Genomic DNA, 17,781 nt, shown 5'->3' on the forward strand with positions numbered 1-17,781 from the left:
GGACTCACTGGTGCAAAAATGTTTATGGCAGCCCCTTTTGTAGTGTTAAGGAACTAGAAATTGTTGAGTAGATGCCCCTCAGTTGGGGAATGGCTGAATAAGTTATGATATATGAATGAAATGGAATATTATTGTTCTATAAGAAATGATGAGCAGACTGATTTCAAAAAACTTGGAAAGACTTACATGAACAGATGCTGAGTGAAATGAAGAATAACCAAAATAACACTGTACACAGTGACAAGATTATGTGATCAACTGTGATAGACTTGGCTATTTTCAACAAGGTAATTCTAATAGACTTGGGATGGGAAAGTACCATCCACATTCACAGAGAGAACTATGAAAACTGAATGAGGAACAAAACATAGTATTTTCACCTTTTTTTGTTGTTTGTTTGCTTGGATTTTTTTCCTTCTCATGTTTTTTTTTTCTTTTGATCTGATTTTTTTTTTTTTTTTTTGCTCAGCATGATGAATATGGAAATATATTTACAGGAATTGCATACATTTAATCTATATCATATTGCTTGCTGCCTTGGGAAGGGAGAAGAGGGAGAAAAATCTGGAACACAGAGTTTTGTGAAGATGAATGTTGAAAACTACCTTTGCATATTATTTGAATAACCATTAAAAATAAATGGAATTTAAAAATAAATAGAATTTATTTTTAAAAAAATAGATCAAGTAGGAGATGATGAAGGGCTGCACCGACAGTGGATTTGTAAAAAGAGAAACTTATAAAGAGATATATAATGGAGATGCTGTGAAGGTAGAAATAATACAACCTGTCAACATATTGGATACAAGATATGAATTCTAGGAATAGTGAAGAATGAAACCAATGCTGCAAGCCAGGACACTGGGAGGAAGATAATGCTCACAACAGTAATAGGGGTGCCTGTAAGAGGAAGGTTTGAGGGGAAAGATAATGATTTTTATTTGAAAAATGCTGAATTTGAAATGCCTATGAGACAGCCAATTTAACATGTCTAAAAGTCAGTTGTTGATGTGGGATTGGAGCTCAAGAGAAATATGATGACATGATATACAAATCTGGGAATCATCTGTATAGAGATGATGGTTAAATTCATGGAAGTTAACAAGATCAACGAATGAGACAATATAGGCACAGAAAAACTGTTAGCAAAAGGGTATATGGAAGAAGAATGAGCAAAAAAGACTGAGCGACTGACAAAGAGATCATGGAATTAAATGTATAATAAAAACCTTAAGTGAAGAAGCTATTCAGGAAAAATATATCATCAATAGCATCAAAGGTTACGTACAGAGAGGTCAAAATGGAATGAAGGCTGTTAGATTTGGCAATGAAGAGATCACTGATAATTTGGGAAAGAGCAATTTCATTTAAATAGGGATGTTGGAAGCTGTCTGCTGGTAATTTTGGAGAGAGCAGTTTTTGTTAAATGGTAGGTTGAAAACCAGGGCTTAGAAACAAATGAGAGGAGTAAAAACAGAAGTTTCTCATTAAACTTTCTTCTCAAGGAATTTACACCAAAAGAAGAGAGATACAGATAAGGGCTAGTACACGGGATGACAAGATGGAGAGTGGGTTTTTGTTTGTTTTTTTTAAGGATGGGGAGATACATAGGTGTTATAAGCAGCAAAGAAGGAGATAAAAAGGAAAAAAAAGATCAATAGGGATTGCAAAAAGGTCAACCCTGCAAAAGAAGGCAAAATGGAAGAGAATGACAGGTGTATGTAATAATAAAACAATAGCTAACATTTACATAGCACTTATTGTGCCAAACACTGTGCTGTGACCTTTACAAATATTACTTCATTTGGTCCTCACAACTTTAGAAACTAAGTACTATTCATGTTTTCATTTTACAAATGAGGAAACTGAGGCAAACTGAGGTTAAGTGCCTTGTTCAGGGTCTCACAGCTAATAAACATCTATAAAACTGGATCTGAACTCAGAGTTCAGTCTTCCCAATTCCAGGCCTGGAATTCTAACTACTTGGCCACCTTACTGGCTAGTAGACGGGTGCTTGGCAAGGAGAAATAATGGAGGAGGATATAGAGGCAGAAGATGTCTGTAAAATAAGGAGCAGAGAGTCAAAGGCACTCTTAGTGAATGAATGAGGTGTTCGGTAGAGAGAGGGGAGGAGTATGAGATGCTCAAGCAGAGATGGAAGGCTTTGGAATAGCGGCTGTGTTGAGTGGGGTAGTGGAATAATTACAGAGGTATAATTACAGAGGATTACCTTGTTGCAAGGAGGACCCAATTGAGATGATGTAATATAAAGTGGCAGAAAGCTCAGTCCATATAATTATGTGTCTTTCTCCAGCTCTATTCAGGGGCGAGTGAATAGGAAGGAAGGACTAAGGTGGCAGAAATAATTCAAAGCTGGGATAGGTAATAGGACAAGGAGGCAAAGGATTCAAATGTTCAAGAAAGTTTTGAGTTGGTTCATCAAGGTTTCAAGATAGGGTCAGAGAGAAGAGTGTATTCAGTGGCCAAGGTAATGATCTATCAAAGAAGTGAGAGATGAAAGGAGTAAAAATCAAAGTGGAAATGGAGAGCAGAGTGGAAATGGATTAGGGGTCATAAGGCATTGGGGAAAAAATGGAATGATAAAGTGTTATGATCAGATAAGTCCTTTGCCTTATCTTAGTCCTGCCAATCTTAGTCCTATTGCCACCTGTCAATGATCTGGCAGAATCTAATCTTGGAAAAAAGTATAGTCCTCCACACACACACACACACGATGTATTTCAGAATAAGAGAATAAAATGCCTAACTTGATAAAAAAAAATTTTCTTTAAGTCCAGAAAACTGAACATCATTAAGTAATACTGAAATTAACATCATCTTAAGTCTATAAAGAAAAAAAATTCTCCCTTAATGATCATCTTTGCTACATTACTAAAAATGAAATTTGGTTTAAAAAATTAGATTACTGTGGAAACATTTTACATGATTGCACATGTATAACCTATATCATATTGCTTGCTATTTTGGGGAGGACAGAAGGGAAGAAGAGAAATAATATGGAACCCAATATCTTACCAAAAAAATGAATGCCGAAATGAGGTGATTCAGGCCAATTCCAATAGACTTCTGATGGAAAGAGCCATCTGCATCCAGAAAGAGGACTATGGGGGACTGAATGTGGATCCCATCATAATATTTTCACCTTTTTTGTTGGGTTTTTTTCCCCTTTCTCATTTTTTTTTTTTTCCTTTTTGACCTGATTTTTTGTGCAGCTTAAATGTGGAAATATGTATAGAAGAATTACACATGTTTAACCTATAATGGATTACTTGTGGTCTAGGGGAGGGGGATAGAAGGAAGGGAAGGACAACACAAGGTGTTCATCTGGGACACAATTTTGCAGGAGTGAATGTTGAAAACTATCTTTGCATGTATTTTGAAAATAAAAGGATATTATTAAAATTGTTTAAAAAAAAAGAAAATGTTGAAATTATCTTTGCATGTATTTTGAAAATAAAAATTATTTTTAAAATTTTTAAAAAGAAAAGATAAACTCAACACTTAACATTTAAACGTTGTGGGTCTAATTAAAAGCAAAGATTCTTTTGTACACCAATGCATTCCTGATATTGGTTCTCTCACTTAACTTCTATTGTCATGTTGGAGCAATCATTTGAACTTTAGTTCCCTATGTGAAAAAAAATAGCTTAATAAAATTATTTCAAGTAAAAAAAAAAAAAAAGAAAGAATGTTGAAAACTGCCTTTACATGAAATTAGAAAAACATAAAATGCTATTTAAAAAAAAAAAAAAGAATATACTATATGGGGAAATTGGAGCATGTCTACCAAGCAGATCCTGAGACAGAAGTTAGAAAATAATGATGCTGGATTGCGTATCAAAATACAGCTTCTGAATCTTTATTTTGGGAAAGAGTGAATATAGTGAATATACTTAAAACTAATATAATCAGGAAGGAAAGGAAACACTAAAGATCAAGTCTCAGTTTCTACAGCTTCCAAATTTTTGTATTATTGCTACTCAAAAGACTTCCTTCCTTCCAACGTATGGAATATCTACTCAAAAAGAGTAGCATTGGGGCAGGTAGTTGGTGTAGTGGATTGAGCACCAGCCCGGAAGTCAGGAAGACCTGAGTTCAAATCTCAACTCAGACAACTTAACACTTCCTGGATGAATAAACCCTGGGCAAGTCACTTGTTCCCAATTGCCTCAGCAAAACAAAACAAAACAAAAAATGAGTAGCATTCACCCAGGAAAAACTAAGTTGGAAAAGGAAGTAAATATACTATTCTCATATATAATATCAAGACCAGGCTTTCAATCTCAAGGTAAATATAATAACTGAAAGATAAACCAGTAAATGGATTTCGTACAAAAGAAAATAGAATAACTCAACACCCATGTTTACTGCAAGGAAAAAGCTCTGCTCACCTCTTTATTCCATCTCTCCAGCCATCTGCTCTTGAGTTTGTAGAAATGCTTCAGTTTCACAAAGGCCATTGTGATCACTTATACACTAGCCACTTGTATATTAATTTGTAGTTGATTTAAAAGAAAATTCTATGGGACAATATTTCCCATGTTCATGAAGCCTGTGGTACAATCACTCTCTAATGAGGAGGCAATTAGACCAAGAGAAAGCATAGATTTGGCTTTGCTCCTGAATAAAATAAATATCAAAAACCCTTTAAACAATCTCTAAAGCCTATGCTTCTACTCTAAATAACTCTTAACCACTACCTTGTACCTTGCTTTTTAAGGGTATCCTGGAACAAGCATGCTGTGCAACCTTTTCATGAATTCTATGAGCTTAAGAGAAACCATTCACCAAGATATAGTGCATTCAAAAATTAGACCAGACCCTTACTGGGGCAAGTATACACCAAAATCTTTTCTTACTTTCTCTTTATTACTCTCCAATCTAGTCTTTCCTAGAGAAAAAATACTGTTGGCTCAATTATGAGTTAAAACCTTTTCTCATTAAGGATTGGTTAAAATCCTGCCTTTGTCTCCACAAAACACTAATGAGTGACTCCTAAATGCTAAGGAATTATACTTTGGTTCTTTGGAGTACGAAATTGAAGAGACCACCAGATATTTGCCAAAGTCCAGAGGAAGAAAAAGTCCATTTTAGTCCATAAAACCTCCCAGGGCCCAATTCCTGTTTGATGATAAATATAGGTCAGGATCAACCAAACTTCCCACTAAGTCTTCAGCCTTAGGGTGACCTGAGACTGGACTGGAGAAGCTATCCACTCTAAAAGGTTCTTCCAATCCTTCTCTTTAAGGATGAAATTTCTTGGTGAAACTCCTTTTTTTGACCTCTGTAATAAATATGATATTACTCTCTTTCTGATTGTTTTTTCCCTTTGAGACTCCTTGTTCCAATACCTTCCATCTCTAGCTATCTTCTCTTCTCTCTCTATACTTTCCCCCTTTACATTCTAACTTATTCACATCCTTTCATCTCTCATCTTGGCTCAACTTAAATCTCTCCAGAGCTAGTCTCTCATTTCAACCTGTCTGATGATAATCTCAATCTGGACACCTTGTCAACATTTCAAACTCTTTGTACACAAGATAAAACCCAACATCTTCCTTCTCTGCCAGACACTCATTTCATCCTACCCCACCAACCAACCTCTCAAAGGGGTGTCTTCCCTTTTTCTCTGAACAGCCCTACCATTCTCTCCCAGTCACAAAGATTCAAAATCTTGAGGGTTATTTTTTATTTCATCATTCTTCCCCACAGCTAACTAATCTAAGTTCTGTCAATTCTATCCCTGAAATGCTACTTAAATCACTACTTTGCAAAAACTTTCTAACTAGCTCCCCCATACTTCTAGCCTCTAACCTATCTGACACATCTCATCAGATGAATCTTCTGAAAGAAAAGCTCTGATCATACTATTCTACTACTTAAAAACAACAACAAAATATCTTCAACAGTCTCCGTTCCGCACGTGTAGTCGACCACATAAAACACAAACTCTGTATCATGGAATCTGAAATCCTCTATGACCTGATCACAAATTTCCCATACTTTCTACTACTTTAGAGGTATCTTACATTACAATCAAACTAAATTGCCTGCCATTCCCCAATATGACATGTTCTTTCCAGTTTACCTTTGCTCAAGTTGCTCCTTCTATCTAAAATAATAAGCTGGAATTTATAAGTGATTTAAAAGTCGACCAAGTACTTTTACATCCATTATCCTCCTCCCCCCTAAAGAAGATTTCTCTCTAACTTTCAACTTCACTTTGTACTCTTCTTTTGGTACTTAATATGCCTTATATAAAGTACATAATATGCATTATGGTAATTTGTATACATATCCCATCTTCCCTATTAGTTTATAAACTGCATAAGGCCAATGAACCTTTATTTGTATTCCCCACAAGCCTTAGCATAGTACATTCAACAAGGGAGGAGATAAAAATATTTATTGAGTGAAAGAAAGTTGAATGACCCGAGCCCCTCTCCCTACCATGATCAGGCTAGAAATCAATAAAATTCTAGAAAGGTATTTTCCTTTGTTGTAGTTTCAATAAATCATTAGCTTAAAGTAGATGAAGCTTTTTTCTTATTTGTACCCTTTTACATTCAACATATCCTCTTCTCCAAAAGAATATTCCATAAATCCTCATAATATAGCATACCATAGATCAAATCATGCTCCCCTAAATATAACTTCATAGAACTAAAATCTGATTAAAAAACCAAACAAACATGTTACCCTCAAATTAAGATGGTAATAATGTCCCAGCACACAAATTATAAAAGAGAACTAATGTAGTAGTAAGTGATTCTGTATCTTCGTTTCATAACTACAGATTTGACATCTAGTACAGACATTCTCAATTCACAAATACTCAGTTTAAAAATGGCCCATATACACAAACCAGATCTTGTGGTCAGAGCCCCTGTGGTTGCTGTCCCTTTAATGACTGGAAAAACAAACATAATACAATTGAAGGTTTTGCTGAATAGATGGAATTTTCTAAAAGTTGAGGGAAGGGGAGAAATCATAAAAAAGTTGAAAACAATATCAGTAGACCCTTAAGAAAGAAATGCAATAGAGCTGACAATCAAAAATAAGTTCCCACAAAACACTGTTCAAAATTCCATCAATTATAGACTAAATTCAGGTTAATGAGCATTTTTTTTAAAAATTTAATTATTTATACAAGGTCTCATTTACATGCTAGCATGAATTTGTTTGATCAAATTGTTTTCCTGCTAACTCCCAGCTTTTATGGACTTCTTCACAAAGGGAATGGGCCTTTTCAAAGAAGGTCAGGAAAAGTATTAATTTTGAAGCCTGGAGCATATAGAGGAAGTGGGAAGAGGGAGTAAGGCAGAAGTGAATGAACTTCTTCAGGGGGAAACATAAGATCTGTGGGCACCTAGAAAAACTAAAAACTAAAACTAAAAAACCATTTGGGTGCAAGAAGGGATTTGGAAACAAAGCAATAATCATCATCTACTTTGAAATTTGGTCTAAATTCTTGTAATCTACATTCTGTGTTCCCAGGTCTCCGTGCATACTATTTCTTCTATTATATTACGGGTTAGATAAATTTTTGTGGATTAGTGAAACAACCAAACTACCACTTTATAGCATAGTTTCTACAGGAAAAATATGTTCCAAGGTTCAATCAACTAATTTATAATTGAACTTGATATTCACCCTAAAGGAAGCTACCAGTATTTATTATTTTACAGGAAACTTTCTGTGAAATAAAAAAATAGTCCTCAAATTTTCAAGGTTCATTATTATTTTAACCATTCAAGCATTAAATAGTTATCAGGAAAAGCTGATAATGGGAGGAGTTCTAACACTAGTTAATGTTCATTAAGCAAACAAGTTAGTACAATGTTTAACATTCCAGGAAAAAATGAAACATGCATCTCTAATGAAATAAATGGTAACATTTTGTGGAAGGAACTCTCATTTTCTGATGGTTATAAAATAAAGGCTTGAATTTTAAAATTACTTCTTCCAGACCCCTTTAAAAAAACATTCATGTGTAAAATAAGATGCTAAATTGTTAACCAAACAGAAAATAACACAATTAATTTGCATAGGCTAATTATCATTTCCATAATAACGTACTAAGAGACAGCATAACATAGTGGATGAAGATCCAGTCTCCCAATCATAATAACACCATGGACAACTGCCTGTTTGTCCCTGATCAAGTCACTTAACCTAGCAACATCAATGCTCACATGAAATTCTCTGAAAGTATAAATTACAGAACAGGTGCTAGTTTACACTGGTAGAGAAAGTCCCCTCAATGGAAATGTCTCATACCAACGAAGTAATAGGTCTGCATATTTATGCACACACACACACACACTCCACACACTCCTCTCTCTCTCTCTCTTTCTCTCTCAAACTCCCTCTGTATAGCTTAAGAACCCTTTTTCCACTGTATCAAATACACATCCTCTTTATCCTACTTAGATTTTAACTTTATGAACCCTGTATAATTAAATACTTAAAGGAAAAATCAACATCACTCGGTGACAACATTATGCAAATTTTGTCCAAATAAAGACAAGAAAATGCACTAAAAATTAGCAATTTAGGAGTTTCTGATTAGCTAAAAAAATTCAACTACTACAGAATAGTATTAAGTGAAAATGAACTGAAGAATAAGGTTTTCTACTCCCCTTTTTTTTACACACACCAATTTCTCAACTTTCCTATTTGCTCCATTATTATAGTCATATTAAATTCTAGTACTTCACTAAGGGTAGGAGGAACTGAATATGTCAGATCAAGAAGGGAATTTGCATTTAATACAATACTTGTACTATTCCCAACTCTACTACTCAAGAGAATGAAAGAAGTAGTTAAGATAAAAATAAATCCAAAGCAAATAGACTAGCATTCCTTTTAAGCTTGAGTGGGTGCTAATTGAGTATTAATTATGTAACATATATATACATGTCTGTATGCATATATAAATTCCCCCAATAAATATATTTTAATGTGCATAAGGCCTATATCTAAGATTTATTCAGCAAATTAACTTTCGTAAAAATAACCAATCCAAAGTGTGTCACAATAATAGAATGTATTATAGTAAATCTTTACATTTAAGCATCTTTTAAAAGTCTTCATTTTAAATATATAAATACAGTAGTCATAACGATCATTATAATGGAAGATAAAAGGCGTATGATGCCTTAGGACATTGTCTAGGTCAGCAGGCACAAAAATCCGACCTACTTTCTTTTTCCCTCCCTCCATATTCTCTTTTTACATATGTAAAGTTCATGCAACAAATTCTTCAAGCTGTTCTTTTCCTTAGTACAGATAAATAACTTCTTCCTCTAAAACATTCACAGTATAAACCCAGAAAGTCTCTAATAATAAACCAATGTGTTCGTGGCTAAAGCATAGTTTTTAAAAAATGCTCCACTAGTATTCTTTAAATAGCATCTCAAGAATAACAGCTAGTGAGGGTTCCTTTCTTAAAGAAAAAAAAAATAGAAGGCTTATCTAAAATAGCTTTTATTTACTGATTCATAAGAGATGAGATCTGAAAACTAATTTAGCAGATGATTACTCAATTATTCTAATAATTTTCAGAATTGTAAAATAAAACTAAAAACAAATGTGTTTAGTTTAGGATGCTCATTATATTCATTTATCTCTGTAGTAATATAAAGGCTTTCTTGGTATATGAATCCCTTCTGCAGAAGACAGGCAAAATAAGAGGGTTCGAGAAATCAATGCTTCAAAAATATTGGTTTTGAATTTAATTTATTGTTCTTGATACATTCACATACAACAAAAGGTCACCAAGACTGAATGATGACATTTAACAAAGATAACTGTTACCTTTACCTGGTAGTAAGGTGGTAGTAAGATTTTAAAAATTTAAAACAGGAAATCTTCCAAAAGTTCTTTGAAATCATTTCCTTTTAGAATGTTGTATAACTGCAAATACAAAGAGAAAGAATACTGACCTAGCTGACAAACTGTAAAAGCATAGGAGAAGCAATCTATTTATATGGTAATGAACCTAAAGGCACAAATTAAGAATATGCTTTTACACTTACACACATATACTCCCTAAGAAATGAAGCACAATTCTGTTCATAAAGTACAGAAAGGGAAATGCCCAGGAATACAAAATCCACTTCTAGTAGCCCTTATATCCTAACAGAGGCAGTTCTCTTAGTCTTGGTGAAGACAATAGCCTCCACCCAAAAATAGTAGAAGCAAATCCTATAGACTCTTTCTTCAAATGCATCTATTTAAAATGCAAGGGCATAAAGAGGAAAGTTAAAGAGGAAAGGTAGGTAATCAGCAAGTTTTAAAAATCAATAAATTGAAGGAAGAAAAAAAAGCTATAAATTGTCAGCAGACTTAAGATCTAATTAGGTAATTTTACATATGTACATTTCTCTAACCAACAAAGCAATTAACCCTTTGCTAACAGTAAACCATTTGTAATTCACTCTTCAATTCCAATGTAAACTAATACTATCTCTTGAGAGGCTGCCAAAATATTTCAGAACAAGGTCCTGAGAATGTCTCCGATCTTTGTCCTTCATAAGTTTGCAAAATGTAAATTGGGCAAGTCTGTTGAAGGTTTCAAGCTATTCCAAAATGAGTTTCAGGGAACAGAAATGTAAATTGGCAACAATCCAAAATTTTTCCAAAACTCTCATATTTGGTAGGGTGGTAAGAGGGTCCTTGAGTGAATAAAATCACCATCAAAACTTGTTCTGTTTAGCGTTTAAAAATAACTAAAAGTTAGGCTCTTGGTGCCTTTTCTCCAAATTGGTTCATTAAAATGCAATCAAATGTGCTTCACATCTTAAGACTTGCATGCTGAGTGCAGCAGCACACTGCACGAATGTTTCTAAAGATACATAAAACGATACACTAGATTTCAAGTCCTGTATATTCGTAGCTTCAGCAAGTGCAGATGAGTTTTAAAAATTTTTAATGGCACTTTAAACCAAAACTATAATTTTCCTTAAAGAGTCAGTGGAGGAAAAATTCCAAAACAAGTTTTGGAAATAAAAAAGATGAGGCTTTATCGCACTTGTACAAAAGTTTAGGGGTTTTAAGAAGCACTGTCAGGATATATTTGGAATTGCAAATCATAAGCTATGAAGCGCTGTGGGGCAGATACAAACACTGAGGCATACACAAATTTACACGGGATTCTCCGAAGCTAAAAATTGGGTAAGGAGTTCAGAGCTTCACTTTCCCGGCTCTCCCAGGGCAAAAGGAGACAATGCGGGGACCTCTCAGTACTTGCCGCCTCTCCCCTAGTCCCTTTTTGCACAGGATTTTCTCTGGGAATCACCCACACAGGCAGGATTCCGCCCTCTCCTTCCGGCAATCTGCAGCAGCAGCAGCAGCAGCAGAAATCAACTCAAAGCTTACAGCAAACTTGAAAGGGAGGGAAGAGTAGAGTTTGGGGAGACCGTCAACTCAAATGTCCACTTTCTCTTCTCCTTCTCTACCGATCCCCAAAACCACTCTCTTCCCAGAGCAACCCCCAAACCACAAACTCAACTCCGGCGCCCGATCAAGTAAGTCTCCCGCCCCTCCCGGCCAAACAAGTGGCTCCGACTGCAGACGCTTTTGCAACCAAGTAGCTTAAAGCGAATTGGGGGAGGGGGGAGAATCTGTTATCTTGGGGGATGATGGGGGGGAGCCATGGCTTGCACACACACGCTCTGCAGAGGAGAGTTAGATACATACTTTGCAAGAGGATGCAGCTGTCTCTTTTCTCTTTCCCCGAGCTTGCCCCAACTCCGAAGTTAGTGCCAATCGCTTTCCCCCCAGCGCTCTCCGGGCAGCGGCAGCAGCAGCAGCAGCGGAGACTCCTCCTCTCCCATCGAGGGTGGGGGGGAAGGTGGTGGGAGCCTCTCTCCTCCCCCCCCTTTAATGCACCCCCATTATCTCCTCCTCCTCCTCCTCCTCCTCCTCCCCTAGTCCGTCGGGCCGGGGGGCGCACGCTCTCTTCTCCGTGCCCTGGGCGTGGAGCTCTGCGGTTCCCGGCGCGCGCCCCGACGGCTCTAGGAGTCCGCTGGCGCTGGGCTGGCGGTGGAGTAAGCGAAGGAGCTGAGCGAGGCCGGCGGCAGCAGCGACGGCAGCGGCAGCAGCAGCAGAGGCAGCAGCGCCTCCCTCCCTGCCTGCCAGCCACAACCCACCCCCTCCCCCACGCCCCCGCTACCCCCTCCCCCACCCGCTCCCTCCCTCCCTCCCTCCCTCCCGCTCTCTGGCTCCCCTCCGCCTCCTCCTCCTTCACCCCCCTCTCTAGCTGTCACATTGGGAGATTCCGCTCTTGCTACATTTGCTGCTGCTCCGTCTTCCTCCCACACACGGCCCGTGTGACGCAGATCCTGGCGTGGGCAGCCGCAGGGGCGGGGGTGGCTGCCGCTGAGGCTGAAGCTGCTGCCCTCTTCCCACCACCTTCCTCCCCCCACCCTCCCAACCCCCCACCATTTCTCCTTTGCTTTCCCTTCCAGTCTCCTCCCCTCCCCGGAATAGCGAGTACCACCTATTCGCACCCCTGAAGGGAAGGACCGAATGAGACGCCCTGGGAGGAGAAGAGCTCCAGCTCCCACTCCCACACCCACTGCCGATCCGACTCCCGCTGCTGCTGAAAAAGGGGGAAGGGGGGAGGGAGAAGGAGAAAAAAGGAAAGAAGGAGTAAGTGAGGAGTTGTTGCCTCAGGCCTGGACCTGCAGCTGCTGAGATTAAGAGGGAAAATTTACATTGCATTTTTTTAATTGTCTTAAACTCAAGAGGTTTGCAATGACATTTCAAAGAGCACGCCCCGTCAAATCCTCCTTCCCAGAGGTGAAGGGAGGGGTGCACTTCACCACCACCACCCCACACACATACACGCACACACCTCAAACACAAAAACCCACACAGATCACTAATCCTCTGGGATGGAATCTCCCTTCCTCCCAAGGAGGGAGGTGAGCGAGCAGATTAACTAGAGTTGTGCCAAGTTCTCGGACAAAACCGTGCTCTTTTTTCAAGCTATCAAAGTGAACCCTTCCAGCCGGGAAATAAGCTTCAATGATAAAGAAGGGGTGGTGGGGTGGTTGGAGTGGAGTGGCAGGTGTAGGGCAGCGAGATTGGTGAATGTTGATGATCAGTGCTGAAGAAAGAGCAGGCAATCCATTTGATCCGCTTATTAAGAACCCTAACACTCTTTGACTCTCGAGTGACTTATACTTTTTAGGAGAAAAACAAACTCGTGTTTGGAGCCGAAGATAACTCTAGATAGAATTTAAGCCTTCTTACCCTTAATGAAAATCCTGCCTTTCACTTTCCTTGTTAATGTTTCTGCATTCATACTTTAGAATCTGATGGCACCAGCAAGGTATGTGGGAAGTGTTAAAGATAGAATTTCCTATGCCCCTCCGCAGAATTTTTTGTTTTGATTTGATTTTTGTAAACTTTCTAACCAAAGACAAGATTAAAATACCACTGACTGCATATTTCTGGTACTTGAAAAAAACAGATTGAAGACAATGTCTAAGATATTTTCCTCCTCTGACAAAATAGGAAAATGAAATAGTTTCTGAACTCCATGGTTATAAGTGCTCCTTAAGCTTAAAAAAAAAAAAAAAAAAAAAAAAAAAAAGAGCATTATTCGAATATGAAACCACTGTACTTGCAGGTAGAATCCTGTTTTAACAAATACCATTAAAACATCCATTTTTATATGAGACCATTTCCACGTCCTGGCTGACAGCCCATACTAAACCTGCTTTGTTGATGTGGATAAAAGGAATTCTTTTGAAAGAGAAATTATGCATAAGAGATCTTAATGTGGAAACTTCGTTTTGAAAAGACCATCATTAAAAACAGTTTTTTACAAAACAAAACAAAACCGACGGTAGAACAGGATAATGAAACAATGGAGTAACCATAACTAGATTTTAGCTCCTTTTTCCAGTGTTGTGGGAGGTTCAAGGAATGGCAGCTTTTGTCTGGAATAATTGAGTTGATACTGCACAGGGAACAAGATTGCTTATTTTCTGACACTTCTTAAGCGGGAGAAACCCCTTTCTAGAGGTTTACAGAACAAACCAGATTCTAGCACTCAATCTCCTTGGTTTCCTTTGGCTTCCTTAATTAGGCACTTAATTACAGCTATGGTCATCTAGTTAAGAAGGAAGTCTATTTTTGTTACCTTTTCGTTCCATATATTCCACCGTTCAGGTTTATTTTAAAATAAAGAAAACAACAAATTCTTGGGTGGATTGGAAAGTTATAGGTTAACATGCCTCTTACCCGAAGAATTACAAAGAAATGGATATGTGGTTTCATTCTTCCAGTCCCCTGAAAGCCTCAGGTTTAATTCACATCACCAAGAAGAAAACAACTTTCTTTTCTATCAGAATGGACTTGTCAGACTCAAAAGAAGCTACATGAAATTTTCTTTCTAGGTATGAATGTGCCTAGTCTGTACTGTATACATGATTCCTAAGTACAAATGTGTCTGGACAGGTTCTTTTTTTTTTTTTCTTATGATGTATTATAAATTGCACCTAAAGGGAAATGGTACTGTCTCTAGAAGTTCCTCCTTGGTATTCATACATGCTAAATTCCCCTCACATTAATGGACACAAATGAAGGTTGCATTGTTTTAAAGGAATGAAGATAGACCTTACAGTTTTATTTATGAATCATACTTACCTTAAAATAGATCTATGAAAAGTTTTCTTCTAAAACCAAAGAATATTAAAATACAAATTCTAAGTAATTACAACAGGATAGCTAAATGATACATACAGTGCATAAAGTACTAGGTCTGGAGTCAGGAAGACTCATCTCCCTGAATTCAAATCTGGTCTTAGATACTTATTAGCAATGTGACCCTGGGAAAGTCACTTAACTTTGTTCCTTCATGTGTAAAATGAGCTGGAAAAGAAAATGGCAAACTATTCTAGTATCTTTGCCAAGAAAACTCCACATGGGGTCAGAATCAGATATGACTGGGAAAAAAATGACTGAAATAAAATTTTACCTGAAAAAAAAGAGAAATAGAACATATCAATATGGCATCTAGCACTTTGTGAAAAATATAGTCTCTAAAGCAGAAATTAAGGCAATTATAGAAAATTTTCAGATTTAAGAATCTTTATTTCCTCTTATTAAAACAACATCTGGAAAACCTCACCATTTGTAAGAATGCCTTTTCCTTTTGAATTTTATCCTGAATCTCCTCCATGATGGGGGCAAACAATTTTGGTGATAAATGAAATTATATATGTGTGTGTGTGTGTGTGTGTGTGTGTGTGTGTGTGTATTTTATACACTTTAAAGATAAATATGAGCTATCATTATTGTATTATGACTAACTTGATATTAATAATCAAAGAATCCCTGAACAAATTTATCTCCATGGTTACATCTTTCAAGTAATCTCATATGATATGAACGTGTAGGAGAGACTCCTTTTCTGAGAAGAGAGCTTTTAAGGAGGTATTTTCCTTTTTTCTAGTCAACAAAAAATAAGTACAATGGGATCTTTTATTCTCTACAGCTTTTTAGTAAGTTTTGTATAGTAAAGATGCAATGTACTATAGAATATCATTAACAAAAACCTTCTTCAAGAATGTCCTCAATGAGAGTATGGCTAATTCTTGTAAGAATTTTACAACAATGGGAAAAGTAGATATATATATGTTAGTAGTTATTGATTTTTCTTGATTATCTTTTAAAATGTTTAAAAATTATTGATATATTTTGTTTTTATTACCTTTTTTCCCTTCTCTTCGAAGCTCACAGAGCCATCCTCATAATAGAATACAAAATAAAGGAAATAAAGCCATTTAACAAAAACTAAGCAACACATTAAATAAGTCTGACATAATATGAAGTATTCTAAATCCATAATTCCTTCAAAGAATGGAGAAAGGGATTACTTTTTTTTAAAAAATGGCAATAAGATCTTTGCTTTTTTTCTAAATTTTAGTATATTTTCCTTTTGCAAGTATCTTGAAAATCTCAACACCTTCAAAATATTCCAATACAAATATCTTGTAAATATATTTAGTCCAGTGGTTCTTCCACATTTTTATTTTCTTTTGTGCCACTTCTGTTTTCTTAGACAGCACATCAAGATCTATGAAATTAAAGTCCCAACCTGGTCCATCCTTGATGGAGACCTTTTCCATTTTTTCCTGATCCTTAAATAGTGAAGACTTCTGATACTTCTGTTTACAGATGAGTTGGTACTAATTGCATCAAGCCCCAGAATATCTCATTTTAAAGATTTCAATCTACTTACCCAGAGAAAATCAACTGGTAGAAGAAAATAAGCATTTGCTAAGTACTTTACAAATATGTCTCATTTGATCCTCACAACAACCCTGAGAAAGTAGAAGTGCTATTTATTACCATTTTACAGTTGAAGAAACAGACAAATAGTAGTTAAATGACTTGCTTGAGGTCACACAGCTAGTAAGTTTTTGAGTAGGATTTGAACTGAGATCCTCCTGACACCAGGCCTCAAATGCTATTCACTATGCCATGTAACTGCTTCTAGATATTAGAGGAATTAGAATTTCCTGGTAAATATCTTTCTGTGTGAAATATTAACCACATGATGTCAATGAGACATAAGAATGCTTCAAGTTAGTAAATTTCCTGCTTGACTTTTTCCCCATGACCTTTCTCTACCTTATACCTTACATTGAACATTATTTTGCATCTCTCTAAATAAACTTATTGTGATTTTTAAAATATTATATTATGTATTTATGCTGCATATCCACCTACTAGGCTATATGGCAAATGACAGACTCATCTTTTTTTTCCTCTCCTCGCACCTAAAACAGAACTGTGTATATAGCAGAAACTTAATTCCTTTGGGAAATGACCTATATATATATATATATCATTGGTATATGGAATTTCCAGGAAGGAAGATGCTCCAGTAAGGTCAACTCCACTTCTACAACTTATTATACAGTCTTAAGAGAGTTGCTCACTATACCTGTAAGTTAAGTGATTTGATGAGGATCATATGTGTCAAAAATGGGATTTAGACCCAGATCTTGAATAGAAGACCACATCTCCATTTGCTATTCCTTGTTGCTTCCTAAACAAATATTTGCTGAACTAGACTAAACAAATTATTTTGTGTTTTGAAGAAACTCTGCAAATTGATTTAATTTGTAAAGTCATAGTCTGTATTAACTTGTTTTCCCAGATTTTTAAGAGTGCTGAATTTGGAATCAGGAAGACGAGTTCAGATACTGCTGCAGACACTTTAAGTTGTGGGATAAGTCATTTAAAATCTCCAAGACTCAGTTTACACATCTGTAATATGAGGGGACTGAGCCTCTGAAGCCCCTTTCAAATCTCAACTTATGATCCTAGACTTTAATAAATAATATTTGTAAGTGAGGGTCTTAAGAACACATTATAAATTAGTAATAAATGAGGGATAGAATTCACCATGTTTCTCAGGCCCCCAAACCTCATTGTTTCCAAAAGGAACAGTTAAAATTTCTAAAACATGCCTATTTGAGGTTTCAGACAGAATTCTTGATTGGGAAAGAAAGGATGCTAAAAAGTCATAAAAACAAGAATCTGGGCTATTAAATGCATATTCTCCCAAATGATAACCAAGTTAAATCTAAGAAGTAGAAAACAACAAAATTTGATTTTCCTATAAAGTTATCCTAGTTTTCTTGACTTACTTTTTCTCTGCCTAATTAGCAAACTTTTTTTTAGGATTTAAGGGTGGGATTTGTTTTTTCCTTCTCATAGAGTGTATGGGAG

At 36.4% G+C, this 17,781-nt stretch overlaps 1 protein-coding gene across 3 annotated transcripts in view; it reads right to left on the bottom strand.

Moving 5' to 3' along the window:
• The window catches only part of NAB1 (NGFI-A binding protein 1), a 60,045-nt gene extending 48,092 nt beyond the window's left edge, over positions 1-11,953 (bottom strand). For all 3 annotated transcript variants that reach the window (XM_031960302.1, XM_031960301.1, XM_023499346.2), the window contains exon 1: positions 11,725-11,953. The gene's annotated coding sequence lies outside the window, so the exon portion shown is untranslated. The remainder of the gene's footprint in view (positions 1-11,724) is intronic.
• Between the last annotated feature and the right edge of the window lie 5,828 nt (positions 11,954-17,781).

The sequence above is a fragment of the Sarcophilus harrisii genome, chromosome 3 (assembly GCF_902635505.1).
Source record: "Sarcophilus harrisii chromosome 3, mSarHar1.11, whole genome shotgun sequence".
Lineage (NCBI taxonomy): Eukaryota > Metazoa > Chordata > Mammalia > Dasyuromorphia > Dasyuridae > Sarcophilus > Sarcophilus harrisii.